Genomic DNA, 17,868 nt, shown 5'->3' with positions numbered 1-17,868 from the left:
CCGGTCACCCAGGTCAGGCATCCTTCCCCAACACATCGCCCCATACCCTCCTCCCCTGAGCCCATGGAGAACCCAGGAACAGCAGCACAGACTTGTAGGGGCATCATGTCCCCCCGTGTAGGGGAAGAGAAGCCCGACATCTGGACACTGGCACTGAGGAAATCCCTTTTATTACAGAGGTGCAACACTGGAGACCACCTGTACCATCATGCCAGAGACACGTACAAAGGTCGCTGGGTCAGACAGACTGCGTTCATGTCTCTGCAGAAGTGAAGCAAATGCAGACATTGCTGGACAACCATGATTATCACAAACCAAATGCCCAAGGCAAAGGAGGTTTCTGAGATGAACAGGAAATCCCTGTGAAGAGACATGGGCAGCTTATTGCTGCTGAAAGACAAGTGGCTGAATCAGCTTCTTCAGTGTGTCTTTGAGCTCCTGGATTCTCATGCTGTAGATGAGGGGGTTCAATGCTGGGGGCACCAGCGAGTACAGAGCAGCCATCACCAGATCCCGTGATTGGGAGGAGGTGGAGGGGGGCTTCAGGTAGGCGAACATGCCAGTGCTGATAAGCAGGGAGACCACAGCCAGGTGAGGAAGGCACGTGGAAAAGGCTTTGTGCCATCCCTGCTCAGAAAGGAACCTCAACACGGCCCTGAAGAGCTGCACATAGGACAGCACAATGAAAATAAAGCACCCAAAAGCAAGAGAGACATTATCTACAAGAAGTCCTACTTCCCTGAGGTGGGAGTTGGAGCAGGAGAGCTTGAGGATCTGGGGCAGTTCACAGAAGAAGTGGTCAAGGGCATTGCCTTGGCAGAGCGGTAGTGAAAATGTATTGGCAGTGTGCAGCATGGCATAGAGGAAACCACTGCCCCAGGCAGCTGCTGCCATGTGGACACAAGCTCGGCTGTCCAGGAGGGTCCTGTAATGCAGGGGTTTGCAGATGGCAATGTAGTGGTCATAGGCCATGATGGTGAGAAGAAAATATTGCCCTCCAATCAAGAAGAGAAACCAAAAGACCTGGGCAGCACATCCTCCATAGGAAATAGTCCTGGTGTCCCAGAGGAAATTGGCCATGGATTTGGGGAGAGCAGTGGAGATGGAGCCCAAGCCGAGGAGGGAGAGGTTGAAGAGGAAGGAGTACCTGGGGGTGTGGAGGCAGTGGTCGCAAGCTATGGTGGTGATGATGAGGATGCTGCCCAGAAGGGCAGACGGGTAGATGGCTGGGAAGAGCCAGAAGTGCAAGAGCTTCTGCTGCCGTGTGTCTGCAAACACCACGAGGAGGAACTGGGGGATAGAGCTGCTGTTGGCCATTTGCTGCCTCAGGGCATGGGACACTGTTTAAGAGGGAAAAGAGAATGAGGAGTTACGAGACAGTTCTCTGAGAAAATCAAAGGAATTTCTCATGGATCCTGCCCTTGCTACGCTCACCCCTTTTGTCTTTTCTTCAAGGCCTTCCTTCAGCTCCGTGTCTGGAGCTCTGGTTAGTACTTGCTGAGTGTGCCGTGAGGAGCAGAGCCTCTGCTGACTGGCTGCCCAGGAATCAGCCCTGCTCTGCAGCAGCGGGTTCATGGGAATCACAGAATCACAGAATCGTATGGGTTGGAAAAGACCTTTAAGATCATTGAGTCCAACCGTAAACCTAACCCTACCAAGCCCACCACTAAACCATGTCCCTAAGCACCTCATCCAAACGTCTTTTAAATACTTCCAGGGATGGCGACTCAACCACTTCCCTGGGCAGCCTGTTCCAATGCTTGATAACCCTTTCAGTGAAGGAATATTTCCTAATATCCAGTGTAAACCTCCCCTGGCACAACTTGAGGCCATTGCCTCTCGTCCTATCACTTGTTACCTGGGAGAAGAGACCGACCCCCACCTCTCTACAACCTCCTTTCAGGCAGTTGTAGAGAGCAATAAGGTCTCCCCTCAGCCTCCTTTTCTCCAGGCTGAACAACCCCAGGTCCCTCAGCTGCTCCCCATCAGCCTTGTGCTCCAGACCCTTCCCCAGCTTCGTTGCCCTTCTCTGGACACGCTCCAGCACCTCAATGTCTCTCTTGTAGTGAGGGGCCCAATTCTGAACACAGGATTCGAGGTGCGGCCTCACCAGTGCTGAGTACAGGGGCACGATCACTGCCCTTGTCCTGCTGGCCACGCTATTTTTGATACAAGCCAGGATGCCATTGGCTTTCTTGGCCACCTGGGCACACTGCTGGCTCGTATTCAGCCAGCTGTCAACCAACACCCCCAGGTCCTTCTCTGCCAGGCAGCTTTCCAGCCACTCTTCCCCAAGCCTGTAGCGTTGCATGGGGTTGCTCTTACCGAAGTGCAGGACCTGGCACTGAGCCTTGTTGAAACCCATACTACTGACCTCGGCCCATCGATCCAGCCTGTCCATGGCCCTCTTGCAGAGCCTTCCTCCCCTCCAGCAGATCAACACTCCCACACAACTTGCTGTCATCTGCAAACTGACTGAGGGTGCACTTGATCCCTTCGTCCAGATCATTGATAAAGATTGTAAACAGGAGTGGCCTCAGCACAGAGCCCTGGGGAACACGGCTTGTGACCGGCCGTCAGCTGGAGTAAACTCCATTCCCCACCACTCTTTGGGCCCGGCCATCCAGCCAGTTCTTTACCCAGCGAAGAGTACACCCGTCCAAGCCATGAGCAGCCAGTTTCTCCAGGAGAATGCTGTGGGAAATGTGTCAAAGGCTTTACTGAAGTCTAGATAGACAACATCCACAGCCTTTCCGTCATCCACTAGGCAGGTCATCTTGTCATAGAAGGAGATCAGGTTGGTCAAGCAGGACCTGCCTTTCCTGAACCCATGCTGGCTGGGCTTGATCCCTTGGTTATCCTCTACATGCCGTGTGATGGCACTCGGGATGATCTGCTCCATCAGCTTCCCCAGCACCGAGGTCAGGCTGACAGGCCTGTAGTTCCCCGGGTCCTCCTTCTGGCCCTTCTTGAAGATGGGTGTCACATTCGCTAATCTCCAGTCAACTGGGACCTCCCCAGTTAGCCAGTACTGCTGGTAAATGACGGAAAGGGTTAGCACATCTTGGTGAGCACATGTGCCAGTTCCTTCAGTACTCTCGGGTGGATCTCATCAGGCCCCATAGACTTGTGAGTGTCTAAGTGGTGCAGCAGGTCACTCACCATTTCCCCCTGGATTATGGGGGCTCCATTCTGGTCCCCGTCCCTATCTTCCAACTTCGGAGGCTGGGTACCCAGAGAACAATTGGCCCTGCCATTAAAGACAGAGGCAAAGAAGGCATTAAGTACCTCAGCCTTTTCCTCATCCTTGGTCACTGTGTTCTAGGGTCACTGTGCCTTGGTCACTGTGTTCTTGGTCACTGTGCCCCCGTCTACTAGGGGCTGGAGATTCTCCTTAGCTCTCCTTTTGCTGCTAATGTATTTGAAGAAGTATTGTTTGTTGTCTTTTACAGCAGCAGCCAGATTGAGCTCTAGCTCAGCTTTGGCCCTTCTAATTTTCTCCCTGCACAACCTTGCTACACCTTTGTAGTCCTCCTGAGTTGCCCGCCCCTTCTTCCAGAGTTCATAGACTCTCCTCTTTTTCCGGAGTTCTAGCCAAAGCTCTCTATTCAGCCAGGCCGGTCTTCTTCCCCGCCGGCTCATCTTTCGGCACCTGGGGACAGCCTGCTCTTGTGCCTTTAGGACTTCCTCCTTAAAGAATGTCCAGCCTTCCTGGACTCCTTTGCCCTTTAGGGCTGCCTCCCAGGGGACTCTGTTGAGAAGTCTCCTAAACAGGCCAAAGTCTGCCCTCCGGAAGTCTAAAATGGCAGTTTTGCTGACCCTCCCTGCTGCTTCTCCAAGTATAAAACTCTATCATTTCATTATCACTCTGCCCAAGATGGCCTCCAACCATGACATGGCTCACAAGTCCTTCTCTGTTCGTGAACAAGAGGTCCAGCGGGGCCCCTTCCCCAGCTGGCTCCCTCACCAGCTGTGTCAGGAAGTTATCTGCCACACACTCCAGGAACCTCCTAGACTGTTTCCTCTCTGCTGTATTGCATTTCCAGCAGACAGCCGTAGGTTGAAGTCCCCCACAAGAACAAGGGCTAGCGATCGTGAGGCTTCTCCCAGCTGCTTATAGAATAGTTCATCTGTCTCCTCATCCTGGTTGGGTGGTCTGTAACAGACTCCCACCACAGTATCTGCCTTGTTGGCCTTCCCCCTGATTCTTACCCATAGACACTCCACCCTCTCGTCACCATCATTAAGCTCTAAACTATCCAGACACTCCCTAACCCCACCGCTGCTTATGCCTCGCCTATCCCTCCTGAAGAGTTTATAGCCATCCGTCGCCGCACTCCAGTGGTACGAGTCATCCCACCATGTTTCTGTGACGGTAACCATATCATAGTTTTCCTGATGTACAATGGCTTCCAGCTCCTCCTGCTTGTTGCCCATGCTGCGTGCAATGGTGTAGAGGCACTTCAGCTGGGCTGTCGTCCGTGTCTCCTTCACAGAGGAACAGCCCTTACGTGCTTTGAGGGGTTTCACTGGTGTTACCCTCTTGGCTCCTATTGCCTCAGTATCCCCTAGCTCAACTCTGTTCAACTTCAGCTGTGCCCCAGTGACACAGGCTGAGTGCCCTCGCTGGCACCCGCTCCCTCTAACCATGGCACGTGGTCCCTCAGCTTCCCTCGGGCAAGCCTGATATTATCCCCCTCCCCCTTCAAGTCTAGTTTAAAGCTCTGTCGATGAGCCCTGCAAGCTCCTGAGCAAAGATTCTCTTTCCCCTTTGAGACAGATGAATCCCATCAGACGCCAGCAAACCTGGTGCTGTGTCGGCCATCCCGTTATCAAAAAAGCCAAATCCGTGGCGATGACACCATCCACGGAGCCATGAGTTAATAGATTGGGTACCTCTGTTCCTTCTAGTGTCACTGCCCACACCTGGAAGGAGAGAGGAGAAAATAACCTGTGCTCCGGAGTCTCTTACCAGCCGTCCCAAGGCCCTGAGGTCTCTTTTGATTGCCCTAGGACTTGGTGTTGCAGCTTCATCGCCCCCACATGGAAGAGCAGGAGAGGGTAATAGTCCGAGGGCCGTACCAGGCTAGGGAGTATCCTCGTGACATCCCTCACCCGGGCCCCGGGGAGGCAGCAGACTTCCCTAAGAGGAGGGTCCGTCCGGCATATCGGGCCCTCGCTTCCCCTCAGAAGGGAGTCGCCCACAACTATAACCCCTCTTCTCTTCCTTGTGGAGGTGGTGTTAATACGAGAGGTACGTTCTTCTGCCCTGGGCGACACCTCTGGTGTAGATGGACTGTCACCCCATCCTCCATTGCCTGGCCTTCCACACCCAGGGCCTCATACCTGCTGTGCAGAGGCACCTGGGGAGGCGAGGTGGGCAAGGAGGGCGTTTGCCTGCCGCCACGAGCGTGGACTTGCCTCCGTTCACTCTTCTCCTTGGAGCTGCTGCCTTCAGCCCGGTGCGGGGGGATACAGGATCCCCTTGATCGTGGGTTCTTACTGGTGGCTGCTGCTGCTCCTGTTCCTGTCTCGGGGGGGCAGAGCATGGCTCCACCAGTCTGTCTCTGTCTCAGCCTCCCTGATGCTCCTTAACCTTCCTACCTCCTCCCGTAGCTCTGCCACCATGCAGATCAAATCATCCACCTGGTCACACCTCACACAGCTGTCCGCACGGCTGCCATGAGAGGCCTGTGAGCGGCTGCTGTGAACAGTGAGAGGCCCAGGCCCTCCCTGCAGCCTGAGACCTGGGTGGCCGCATTTTTTTGTGGGAGCTCCGTCTGGGTAGCCACATCCACTCTGGCGAGCACAGGGGCCATCGCTTTCTGATGAGTGAAGACCATAGCTGAGTTTCTTCTGAAAGGATGGGGACTATCGAAGGAACTCACTTTTCACAGTTCCTCCTGAGCTAGTAGGGTGACTTCGCCTTCCCTACACGCCCTGCCTGCGCGAACTGCCGCCCAAACTGCTGCGCCACGCCCTGTTTGCCTGTCCTGTTTGCCGCGCTCCTGGTAGGGGCAGGTGCCAGACCTGAGATGAAGGAGGAGATCACACTCATATGTTACCCTGAAAAGAAACCAGCCACAGCCAACAGCAGAGGGATCCACTGCAGACCATTAAATGTCTCACCTCTTCTCAAGGTCTCAGCACCTCACTTCTAGCCAAAACCTCACATGGCTCATTTCACCAACTGAACAGTGTTTCTTCACTCATAACATCTCTGTGCTTCTCCATGGGGCTTTCAGATTACACAAAGGTGCTATGGGGCAGATTGGCATCCTGGAGGGCAGCTCACAGCTTGGAAGGACACCTCAAGGAGATAGCCAAGTGTCCTACTGATGGTATCTCATGAAGGCATGACATCAGCATTGCTGGGCAGCTGCTCTCAGCCTCTGTGCTCTTCAGAGGGAAATGGGCAAGATGCTGGAGAGCTGCCCCAAGGCTCTGCTGGAGCTCTGGCTGCAGAGGAGGTGGCTCATGCCTTGGACCCCACAGCCCTGAGGGCAGAGGCTTTGCTGGGTGGGAGAGGAGGCAAGGGGGCTTGCTCAGAGGAAGGGGTCTGCATTGGAGGGGATGATACGGAGTTTTCTGAATTCTCCCTCCAACACCATTTCTGTTTTAAATTTCTTCTCATTCCCTGATGAAATCCCTGCTGCCTGGAGATCTTCCCCCTGGGAGGTGTTTCCCCATCCCATGTCTTTACCCTGTCAGTGCTCACAGCCCCCATCCCAGCCTTTGTGCATTCATCTTTGCTCTACAGAATCTGAGGAAAATAGGAAGGGTACAGAGAGGGTCCTAATTTATCCAAACTGAGGGAAGTGATTCAGGTGAGTCAAGCCAGGCATCTCTTTGTGGTTTGTAGTCCTGGGGCTAGAAGGGCACTCAGCTCCCTCCCTTGCCTGCCACAACCCTTCAGCAGGTGGGATTCCTCTTGCCTCCCTTCAGCTGTGCACAAAATAGGCACCTGCAGGTGAGCTGCTTGTCTCATCTGCCCTGCTAATTAATGGGGATGGAGGCCAGGAGTGAGCTCTTCAGATGAAACCCCTGGTGGCATCTGAGGTGCCAGAGGTGGTGCAAGACAGGTGCAGGTAGCTGCAAGCTCTGATGGAGTAGCTCTTAGAGACAGGACAGCACCTGGGGGCATCTTCTGGGAGGCTGGTAGAGCATTCCTTTGGCCAACTTAAAGGTACCTAAAGGGTGTCTCCAAAGAGGATGCAGGCTCTCTCTTCTCAAGGAGCCCATGGAGAAGACGAGGGGCAATGGGTACAAGTTGCACCAGGAGAAGTTTCATGTCGACATAAGAAAGACATTTTTTAGAGTGAGAACAATCATTCAGTGGGACAACCTCCTCTGGGACGTGGTTGAGTCGCCGTCACTGGAAGTTTTCCAGATGTGATTGGACAGGGTGCTAGCTAATCGCACCTAGGGTCCATGAAAGGATGGACCAGATGATCTTTTGCGGTCCCTTCCAACCTGGGCTGTTCTATGATTCTGTGATTCTACCTGAAAGGACAGCAGATGGCCTCTTTAACTGGTAATGGAATCTGTTCCTCTTCATTATGTTCATGGCAGCCTCTTGAAGTATTCAGCTGAGCAAATGCAGTCATGTGCCATAGGGAGAGCTCCATCTCTCTCCTTATGTTCTCCAGCAGCTGTACTTTCTAGAACTCCATTGACTGTGATGGCACTTGTCTCATGGACATCCCTACAATGCCAAAGCTAATTCATGGCAGCTACGTACATTTACGTACAGGAAATCAGGCAAAAATGCCTGCAGGGATGAGCAAGGACCCCCTGGCAAAACTCAAACACAAAAAGGAAGCATACAGAGGGACAGGCAGCCTGGGAGGAATAGAGAGACATTGTCCAAGCATGCAGAGAGAGGGCTGGGAAAGCCAAGGCCCAAGTAGAATTGAATCTGGGCAGGGATGTCCAAGGCAACAAGAAGGGCTTCTATAAGAACATAGGAGGTAAAAGGGAGGTTAGGGAAAATGTGGGCTTGCCGCTGGACAAGGCAGGGGACCTTTAACAAAGGACATAGGAAAGGCTGAAGTACTGAATGCCTTCTTCACCTCAGCCTTTACTAGCAAGAGCAACCTTCAGGAATCCCAGGTGCCAGAGAGCAGGGGGAAAGGCTGGAGCAAGGAAGACGGAACCTTAGCGGAAGAGGATGGGGCCAGGGAATACTTAAGTAAATGGCACATAGCTAAGTGCATGGGCCCTGATGGGATGCACTCACGAGTGCTGAGGGAGCTGGCAGATGTTATTGCAAGGCCACTCTTGAGAATCTTTAATCACTCACGATGACTGGGAGAAGTGCCCAAAGACTGGATGAAATCAAATGCCAGTCCTATCTTCAAGAAGGGCAAGATGGAGGACCCAGGGAGATACAGACCAGTCAGCCTCATCTTGACCCATGGGAACACGATGGAGCAGCTAATCCTGGAAACCTTTCCCAGGCACAGGAACAGCAAGAAAATCATCAGGCATAGTCAGCATGAATTCACCAAGGGGAAGTCATGCTTCACTCACCTGATAACCTTCTCCAGTCAAATGATTGCCTTTGTAGACAAGGGCAGAGCAGTGGTTATTGTCTGCCTTTGCTTCTGCCAGGCTTTTGGCACGGTCTGCACTAAGATGCTGATGGCAGAAGCTGTTGCAGTCTGGGCTGGATGAGCAGAAAGTGAGGTGGATTAAACACTGGCTCAACGGCTGGGCCCAAAGAGCAGTGATCAGTGACCCAAAGTCTCCTTGGAAGCCACTAACTAGCAGTGTACCGTAAGGTTCAGTACTGGGTCCAATCCTGCTCAAAATCTTCATGAATGATCCGGATGATGGGGCAGAGTGTACCCTCAGCAAGTTGGCTGATGACACCAAACTGGGAGGAGTGGCTGATACACCAGAGGGTTGTGTTGCCATCCAGAGGGACCTGGACAGGCTGGAGAAATGGGCTGACAGGAACCTCATGAAGTTCAACAAGGGGAACTGCCAAGTCCTGCCCCTGGGGAGGAACAACCCCATGCACCAGCCTATGCTGGGGGTCTCCCAGCTGGAAAGGAGCTTGGCAGAAAAAGCCCTGGGGCTTCTGGTGGGCACCAAGTTGAACACGAGCCAGCAATGTGCCCTTGTGGGAAAGAAGGTGAACGCTATCCTGGGCTGTATTAGACAAACATTGCCAGGAGGTGGAAGGAGGTGATCCTTCCCCTCTCCTTGGCACTGGTGAGGCCACACTTTGAGTCCAGTTCTTGGCTCCTCAGGACAGGAGAGGCATGGACATATTAGAAAGTGTCCAATGAAGCGCCACAAAGATGATGAAGGGACTGGAGCATCTCTCCTATGAGAAGAGGCTGAGAGACCTGGGACTGTTCAGCCTGGGGAAGAGAAGGCTCAGGAGGCATCTTATTAATGTATATAAATACCTGAAGGGAGGGTGCAAAGAGGATGGAGCCAGGCTCTTTCCAGTGGTGCCCACTGACAGGACCAGAGGCAATGGGCACTCACTGAAACACAGGAAACACTTTTTTATACTGGAAGAGTGAGCGAGCTTTTGCATAGGTTTCCCAGTGAGGTTGTGGAGTTTCCACCCTTGGAGATATTGAAAAGTCACCTGCACATGGTCCTGTGTAAAGCCCTGGAGGGAAGAGGGGCCCAGGACAGCTGGTTAATATTTAAGGATCACCTCCTCCAGGCTCAGGAGTAATGTATCCCAACAAAGAGGAAGTCAGGCAAAAACACCCGGAGGCCTGCATGGATGAACAAGGAGCTCCCGGACAAACTCAAACACAGAAAGGAAGCCTAGAGAGGGTGGAAGCAAGGACAGGGAGCCTGGGAGGAATACAGAGAAACTGTCCGAGCAGGCAGGGATCAGGTTAGGAACGCTAAAGCCCTGATAGAATTAACTGTGGCCAGGGATGTCAAGGGCAGCAAGAAAAGCTTCTATAGGTACATCAGTGATAAAAGGAAGACTAGGGAATATGTGGGCCCTCTCCAGAAGGAAACGGGAGACCTGGTTACCTGAGATATGGAGAAGGCTGAGGTACTCAATTATATTTTTGTGTCAGTCTTGACCGGCAAGTGCTGAAGCCACACCACCCAAGTTGCAGAAGACAAAGGCGGGGACTGGGAGAATGAAGTACTGCCTGCCGTAGGAGAAGATCAGGTCTGAGACACCTAAAGAACCTGAATGTGCACAAGTCCATGGGACCTGATGAGATGCATCCGTGGGTCTTGAGGGAACTGGCGGATGAAGTTGCTAAGCCACTATCCATCATATTTGCAGAGCCGTGGCAGTCTGGGGAAGTTCCCACTGACTGGAAAAGGGGAAACATAACCCCTGTTTCTAAAAAGGGAGAAAGGAAGACTGGGGGAACTACAGGTCAGTCAATCTCACCTCTGTGCCTGGCAAGATCATGGAGCAGATCCTCCTGGAAACTCTGCTAAGGCACATGGAAAATAAGGAGATGATTGGTGAGAGCCAACATGGCTTCACAAAGGGCAAATCATGCCTGACAAATCTGGTGGCCATCTCTGATGGGGTTACAGCATTGGTGGATAAAGGAAGAGCAGCTGATGTCATCCACCTGGACTTATGCAAAGCATTTGACGCTGTCCCGCATAACATCCTTGTGTCTAAATTGGAGAGACATGGATTTGACAGCTGGACCAGTCTGTGGGTAAGGAAATGTCTGGGTGGTTGGACTCAAAGCTTGATGATCCAATGCTTGATGTCCAAATGGAGACCAGTGATGAGTGGCATTCCTCAGGGGCCGGTATTGGGACTGGCACTGTTTAATGCCTTTCCAGCAACATGGAGAGTGGGATTGAGTGTACCTTCAGCAAGTTTGTGGATGACAGCAAGGTGAGTGGTCTGGTTGATACTCTAGAGGGAAGGGATGCCATCCGGAGGGACCTTGACAGGCTAGAGAGGTGGGCCCGTGTGAACCTCATGGGGTTCAACAAGACCAAGTGCAAGTTCGTGCACATGGGTTGGGGCAATCCCAAGCACAAATACAGGCAGGGCGGAGAATGGATTGAGAGCCGCCCTGAGGAGAAGGACTTGGGAGAGTTAGTTGATGAGAAACTCAACGTGACCCGGCAATGTGCGCTTGCAGCCCAGAAAGCCAATCACATCCTGGGCTGCATCAAAAGAAGCGTGACCAGTGGGGCGAGGGAGGTGATTCTCCCCCTCTACTCTGCGCTTGTGAGACCCGCACCTGGAGTACTGTGTTCACCTCTGGGGCCCCCAGCATAAGAACGACATGGACCTGTTGGAGAGAGTCCAGAGGAGGGCCATGAAGATGATCAGAGGGCTGGAGCACCTCTCCTATGAAGACAGCTTAAGAGAGCTGGGGTTGTTCAGCCTGGAGAAGAGAAGGCTCGGGGACACCTTCTAGCAGCCTTGCAGTACCTGGAGGGGGCCTAGAAGCAAGCTGGAGAGAGACATTTACTAGGGCATGTAGTGATAGGACAAGGGGTAATGGCTTTAAAGGGAAAGAGAGTAGATTTAGATTAGATATAGGGAAGAAATTCTTCACTATGAGGGTGGTAAGGCACTGGAGCAGGTTGCCCAGAGAAGTTGTAGATGCCCCATCCCTGGAAGTGTTCAAGGCCAGGCTGGATGCGGCTTTGAGCAACTTGGTCTAGTGCAGGGAGTCCCTGCTGTGGGATAATTGCTGAGGTGACTTAGACATTAGAACTTCTTTTCACACTTTTAGGTAGGGCAAAGCATTGAAGAAGCTTCCCAGGTGGGAGGTCCTGTCTGAACCTCGTGACTCAATGGGAGGGTCCCCCCCCAGCCACTCCTCAGACTAATGCGACAGTAAACTCTTAACGCAACACCTGCCCATGGCAGAGGGGTTGGAACCAGATGATCTTTAAGGTCGCTTCCAACCCAAGCCGTTCTATGAGTCTAGGTTTCTATGTTTCTATGATTCTATGTCTTAGCTCCACACGACGAGTCCCAGAGGAGAAGCAAGACAGCCTACATGCAACATGCGGATGGATAGGTGATACCATCAAGAAGAAAAATTAATCACCATTGGAGACCAATGAGGAAAGCCAAAGTTCTGGATTGAGAACTCCCTGGGAAGAGCAAAAAGCAAAGGTTGGGTCCGTGGGTGACAAGTAGCCCTTGCTCTTGCAGTTAGTCTCTGGTTTGAGACAGCTTCCTGAGCAACATGTGCATCCTTGGAGGGTGATTCCCTGGACCCGCACCAGGCAGCGGCCAGGTTTACCAGCAGGGCTTTCCATCCCCCCTTCCAGAAATGGCCATGTCTCTCCGTTCAGCATTCATGGATCCCAAAGCACCAGTTTGGGAAAGGCTTCTAGGTGAGGGGAAGGCCTCCCTCAGGCACATCTGTCCTCCTTGAATCCAAGTCTTGTGCAAGGCTCGGGTGGGTGGAGGCTCGTTTGGTGCCCACGTTTGTCTGACACATGGCTGGTTAGTGCCATTACCAAGCAGGGAGGGAGAGCTTTGGTCTCAGGACAAGTTCTGCCCAAGGCAGTTGCAGCTCACAGCTGTGGTGCCTCAAGGCACTGACCCATGCCTGGGGTCTCTCATAAATAAAGCCCCATACATGGAAATCACCACAGTTAATGTGGGTGACATGATGCCATGGTGCCAACATGGAAATTTCCAGCCCGCATACTACGTTCAGGAGAAGAAATATTGATCTTCCTCTGCATTGACTCTCACTACCCTGTCACATCTTTCTGCATGTACTCCTTCAAGGGCCCCCTTCTCAACTTTCTGCAGTCTGCCTGATGCTGCCTTCAGCCAAATCCTGAATTATGTTCCTACCTGTCCCTTCCTATGTATCTCGCTGAAGGTTTTCCTTCAGCGAAAGGAAAACTATTTCAGTATTTATTCCTGAAATCTTCTCAGTTTGGCTGCACTCCTGGAGTCTCTTAACTCAGCCCCACGAGACTTGAAGCATTAGGGAGAATTATGCAGGGAGACTTGGCTTGGCATGGCATTTTGCATGTTAATGAGCCCTCTGGTGCCAAGTTCCTGAACTGCAGGTACTGCAAGAATGAACCGGCCTCTACAGAACTGAAAAGCTTCCTGAGGTGCATCCAAGGGTGGGGAGTGAAGGAGAGGAAGAGAGGAAGGTCAGCTCATGGGGCATGTTGAGCACTGTCTAGCCACCCCACAGCAGAGGGCATGCCCCATCTCCCAGGCTGAGGCATGCACACAGGATGGGAACCTCTCCTTTGTGCAGGGGCCTTCAGCCACATTCCCAGGGCAGACCTATTCCTCCTCCACCCACAGACAGCAACGGCTTTCCATTGCTGGGCTCACACAAGGTTGGAAGGATTTGCTACAGCCCTCAACCATCGCCTTGCTTCTTGACGAGTTCCCTACACCCTCTCTCGCATCCGTACGCACTGCCAATCACTGCCTGATCACTACCCGAGAAGCTAAGAAGCTCTCCAGGCTTTCCCTCTCATCCTCAGGGGATGACCACATTTCTCCTGTCAACATTCGTGCATCGTAAAAACACCAGTTGAGGAAGTGCATCTTGGTGAGGGGAGGACCTCACCGAGGCACGTCTGTGCTCTTTGAGGTGTAAGCGCTTGTGCAAGGCTGCAGGAGGAGTTGCTTTGGTGGCCAGCTTTGTATTGCAGATGGATGGTGTGCAGAGGGCAGGGAATGAGAGAGGACTGCTACCAGAAATGCCATGGAGGGGAGGTCCGGTGCTCAGGGAAAGAAGGATGAAGGGTGGACACTCCGGGTTGTGGTGTTTCTCTTGCCAAGTCCCCACTGTGGGTGACGAAGCTCTGCTTCCCCAGAAATGGCCAAGCATCTGCCTGCCGATGGGAAGCACTCCATAGCTCACTTTGGGAGTCTCTGTGGCGCAACTGGTTAGCGCGTTCGGCTGTTAACCGAAAGGCTGGTGGTTCGAGCCCACCCAGGGACGCCTTCCCCTTTCCCTGCCTGTGACAGGGGGCTTGCAACTACAGGACCTTGCAGCTCCCTTACAACCCAAACCCTTCTATGGCTCCAGCAAAAGAGGAGCCCATTCACTCCCCTCTCCAAAGGCAGAGCATTCAAAACAAACTCATAGCAATTCCTTACTCCCTTTTGCTTGCGCACGCACCTTTGCTTCACTTATTAAACTGCCTTTCTCTTCACCCACGACTCTTTCTCACTTTGCCCTTCCAATGCTCTCCCCCCTCCAGCTCAGGGGGGCTGAGCCAGCAGCTGCGTGGGGGCTGAGCTGCCAGCTGGGGACAACCCACCCTGGGATTTGCCTTATTTCTACTCTCACTAACAGCAGCAGCACTAACATGCTCTAAAATAAGGTCTTCCTCTTCTTCATGATGCTAAATTCTATTTCTTTCATGTTACTCCTTTCCTTCATTCTTCCTTGACAAGACACTTATAATTTCTCAGTATTATAGTCTGCCATGAAGTTGTTAGAACAATACTTTTTCTCTCCTTTCTAGCTGTTATCATCTAATGGCAACACCTCTCAGACAGTATTGTCCCTACATCATTTCTTTCATTCCCATTTCCAGTCTCTGTGTGTGTGTGTGTGTGAGGAGTTGTTTATCGTGATTATCACATCCCTGAGCAGCTCGTCCTTGGTTGCCAGTACCGGATCCAGGTGAGCACCCAGGGCCTTTGTTGGCCCACTGGGCAGCTGTATTAAGAAGGTGTCCCGCGGTGCTGCAGACTGTTTGCACCTTGTTTTGCCTGGTCCGTGAATGCCAGGGCAATTACAGTCCCCCACAGGAACTGGCTCATTGCCCTGCAGACTTCCTTGGGCTGCTGCCAGAAGACTTTTCCTGCTTCCTCACCCTCACTGCATGGTTCATAACTGCCAACACGATGTCACCCTTACTGGCCTCTCTAATCCTCAGTGACAGAAGCTAAGCATCCTGCAAGACCTCCAGACATCTGAGCTGCCCCTTCACACTGGGGACATCCCCCATCCTCACCTTCCCGGCCACTCTCTTCTGCAGAGCCTCTATCCCTCCACTGCAGCACCCCAAGTGAGCAAGCTGTCCCACCACATCTAATTTCATCCCAAACCATCACAGTGCTGGGAGGCTCCAGCTCCTCCTGTCTCTTCCCCAGCTCCTCCCGCCTGTGCACGTTTGCGCTGCAGCATCTGAGCTGAGGCACCGGGGCTGAGCACAGACTCGTTACAGGTAAACATGGTACCAGGGCCCCAGGGCCCCCACTCTGCTTCACATGCTGGAGTGCTTGGCAGATGTTAATGTAACAAGGAAATGAGGTGCCCACAGACTGCCCCGCAGTCTCCAAGGCCAGAGAAACGAGGCTGCGCAATGACATCTTGTCCAGAGAAATGTTTGGTGACTGCAGAAACTCTGCAGGGCTGTGGGGCTTGCAAGACAAACTGCAGGAAGGACAGGGTGCTGCAGAGACAGTCTTTGCGGATGGGCAGCCTTTGGTCCATCCACACTGTGGACATTGTTATCACCTTGCCTCTCCATATCATGAGGCAGCAAGGGCAGAGGAGAGAAGTAAGAGAGAGGTTAAAGGCAGTGTGGAGTGGGAGGATGCTGAGAGCTCCCTGGAAGAGAAATCTTCACGGCCCTTAACACAGTAAGTCTCTGGCTGCAGGGCAATGCACTTGAGTACTCTGGAGGGGTCTCCTAGAGCTGGCACATCCCAGAGCAGGCAGGATCTGGCAGGATGGCTCTCCGGGTTTCTTTCATGTGGAGAAGGACACGCTCCAGCCCAGGGCTGTCCTTCAGAGCAGGGTCCCTGCACCCCAGGAGGCTGTGTGCCAGGCAGGGACGCTGCTGCCTGCCAGGGTCAGCACACAGCCTGCCCAGCGAGCTCCCCACAGTGCTGTGGGGAGAAGCTGTTGGTTAAAGGAGTGACCCCCGGCAGGGCAGGGTCCTTCTGCTGTCGTGAGGGTGCTGCGTGTGTCAGGGCTGCTCACAGCTCCACATCACCCCCAGCATCTTTCTGAGGGTCCTTTTGAAGAAGTACACCAAGGCAGCATTGACTTGAATGGGAAGGTGTTTGTGCTTTGAGGTTTCTCATCTTGGTTGTCTGCTTGGGCAGCGGGAGATGGGAATTTATTTCTCTGTGCTGGAGAAGGCACTGAGACCGCAGAAGATTTTAGGGGTTTTCCTTGAAAAGTCTCTCAAAACTTCTCCCTGTCTTCCCTCTTACACAGGCCCCAATGCCTTCAGGCAGCAAAAGTCCAACAGCAAATGTCCAACAGCAGCTCCATCACCCGGTTCCTCCTCCTGGCGTTAGCAGACCTGCAGGAGCTGCAGCTCTTGCACCTCTGGCTCTTCCCGGGCATCTACCTGGCTGCCCTCCTGGGCAACGTCCTCAGCATCACCGCCGTAGCCTGTGACCGCTGCCTCCACACCCCCATGTACTTCTTCCACTTTAACCTCTCCTTCCTCGGTCTGGGCTCCGTCTCCACCACTGTCCCCATATCCATGGCCAATTCCCTCTGGCACACCAGGGACATTTCCTATGCAGGATGCACTGCCCAAGTGTTTCTGTTTGCCTTCTTGATGTCAGCAGAGTTTTCTCTTCTCACCATCATGGCCTATGACCGCTACATGCCATCTCCAAACCCCTGCGCTATGGGACCCTCCCGGACAGCCGAGCTCGCAGCAAAGCGGCAGCAGCTGCCTGGGACAGTGATTTCCCCTACGCCATGCTGCACACTACCAATACATTTTCACTACCGCTCTGCCAAGGCAATGCTGTGGACCAGTTCTTTTGTGAAATCCCTCAGATCCTCAAGCTCTCCTGCTCACGCTCCTTACTCAGGGAATTTGGGGTTCTTATATTTAGTGCTATTGGAGCACTCGGGTGTTGTATTTTCGTTGTGCTGTCCTGTGTGGAGATCTTCATGGCTGCGCTGAGGTTGCCCTGTGAGCAGGGACGGCACAAAGCCTTTTCCACGTGGCTCCCTCACCTGACCGTGGTCTCCCTGTTTGCCAGCTCTGCCATGTTTGCCTACCTGAAGCCTCCCTCCATCTCCTCCCCATCCCTGAATCTGGTGGTAGCAGTTCTGTACTCGGTGGTGCCTCGCACAGTGAACGCCCTCATTTACAGCATGGGGACCAAGGAGCTCAAGGATGCCCTGAGGAAAGTGATTTAGTGGCCATTTTTCAGTACTTGTGGACTTCCCTTCTCTCTGCACAAATGACTCCTATGGTATCCCATTGCAGGTGCCTGCTTTGTTCATTAGTCCTTGTCATTATCATTATCTGTATAACATAAATATTGGGATTCACTTCACTGCTAAGGATGAATGAACCTTCTCTGTGTCTCCTGACTGTCAGGAAAAATCTTTCGAACGCTGCATCACAGCTCTGTCTCCCATAGCATCTTTGTAATAAAATGGCGTCTTCTCCGTGCACTGCCTGAAGACTGGGCTCTTCATCCAAAGCTGGTGACGAGAACAGGCACGAGCAAATGCTCCCCAAAGGAGCCTGTTGGTCCATGGATTCAGGGTCAAAGAGCTCCTTGTCCTGTTGGTGCCTGTCAGAGACTGAGTGTTGCATTTAGGACTTACCCGTTGGTGTCTAGTGAAAGTGGAGACGGTGAGCAGTCACCGAGTCGCTGAGGTACATACCCAGGGCTGTTCCACATGTGACACACAGATGATGTCCTTAAGGAGGGCAGTCTGGAGCTGCCTGGAAACCCCAGGCATCTCCATGGATGGCACGGGCCTGTGGCGGGCAGTGACTGGAGCACCATAAAGAGAGAGATTGGGCAAGGTGGAGTCCCTCAAAGGAAAAGTGCGAAACCCAGGCGTCTACAGGGAAACAAGGACTCTGCTGTCCCAGAGGAGGAAATGGGGCACCAGCAGGCGCATGGAAGGGAGGCAGGAGAGTCATTCATGTCACCCCCAGTCACGA

This window comes from Mycteria americana, unplaced genomic scaffold, assembly GCF_035582795.1.
Source record: "Mycteria americana isolate JAX WOST 10 ecotype Jacksonville Zoo and Gardens unplaced genomic scaffold, USCA_MyAme_1.0 Scaffold_37, whole genome shotgun sequence".
NCBI classification, from domain to species: Eukaryota; Metazoa; Chordata; class Aves; order Ciconiiformes; family Ciconiidae; genus Mycteria; species Mycteria americana.
This window is presented reverse-complemented; position numbering follows the sequence as displayed.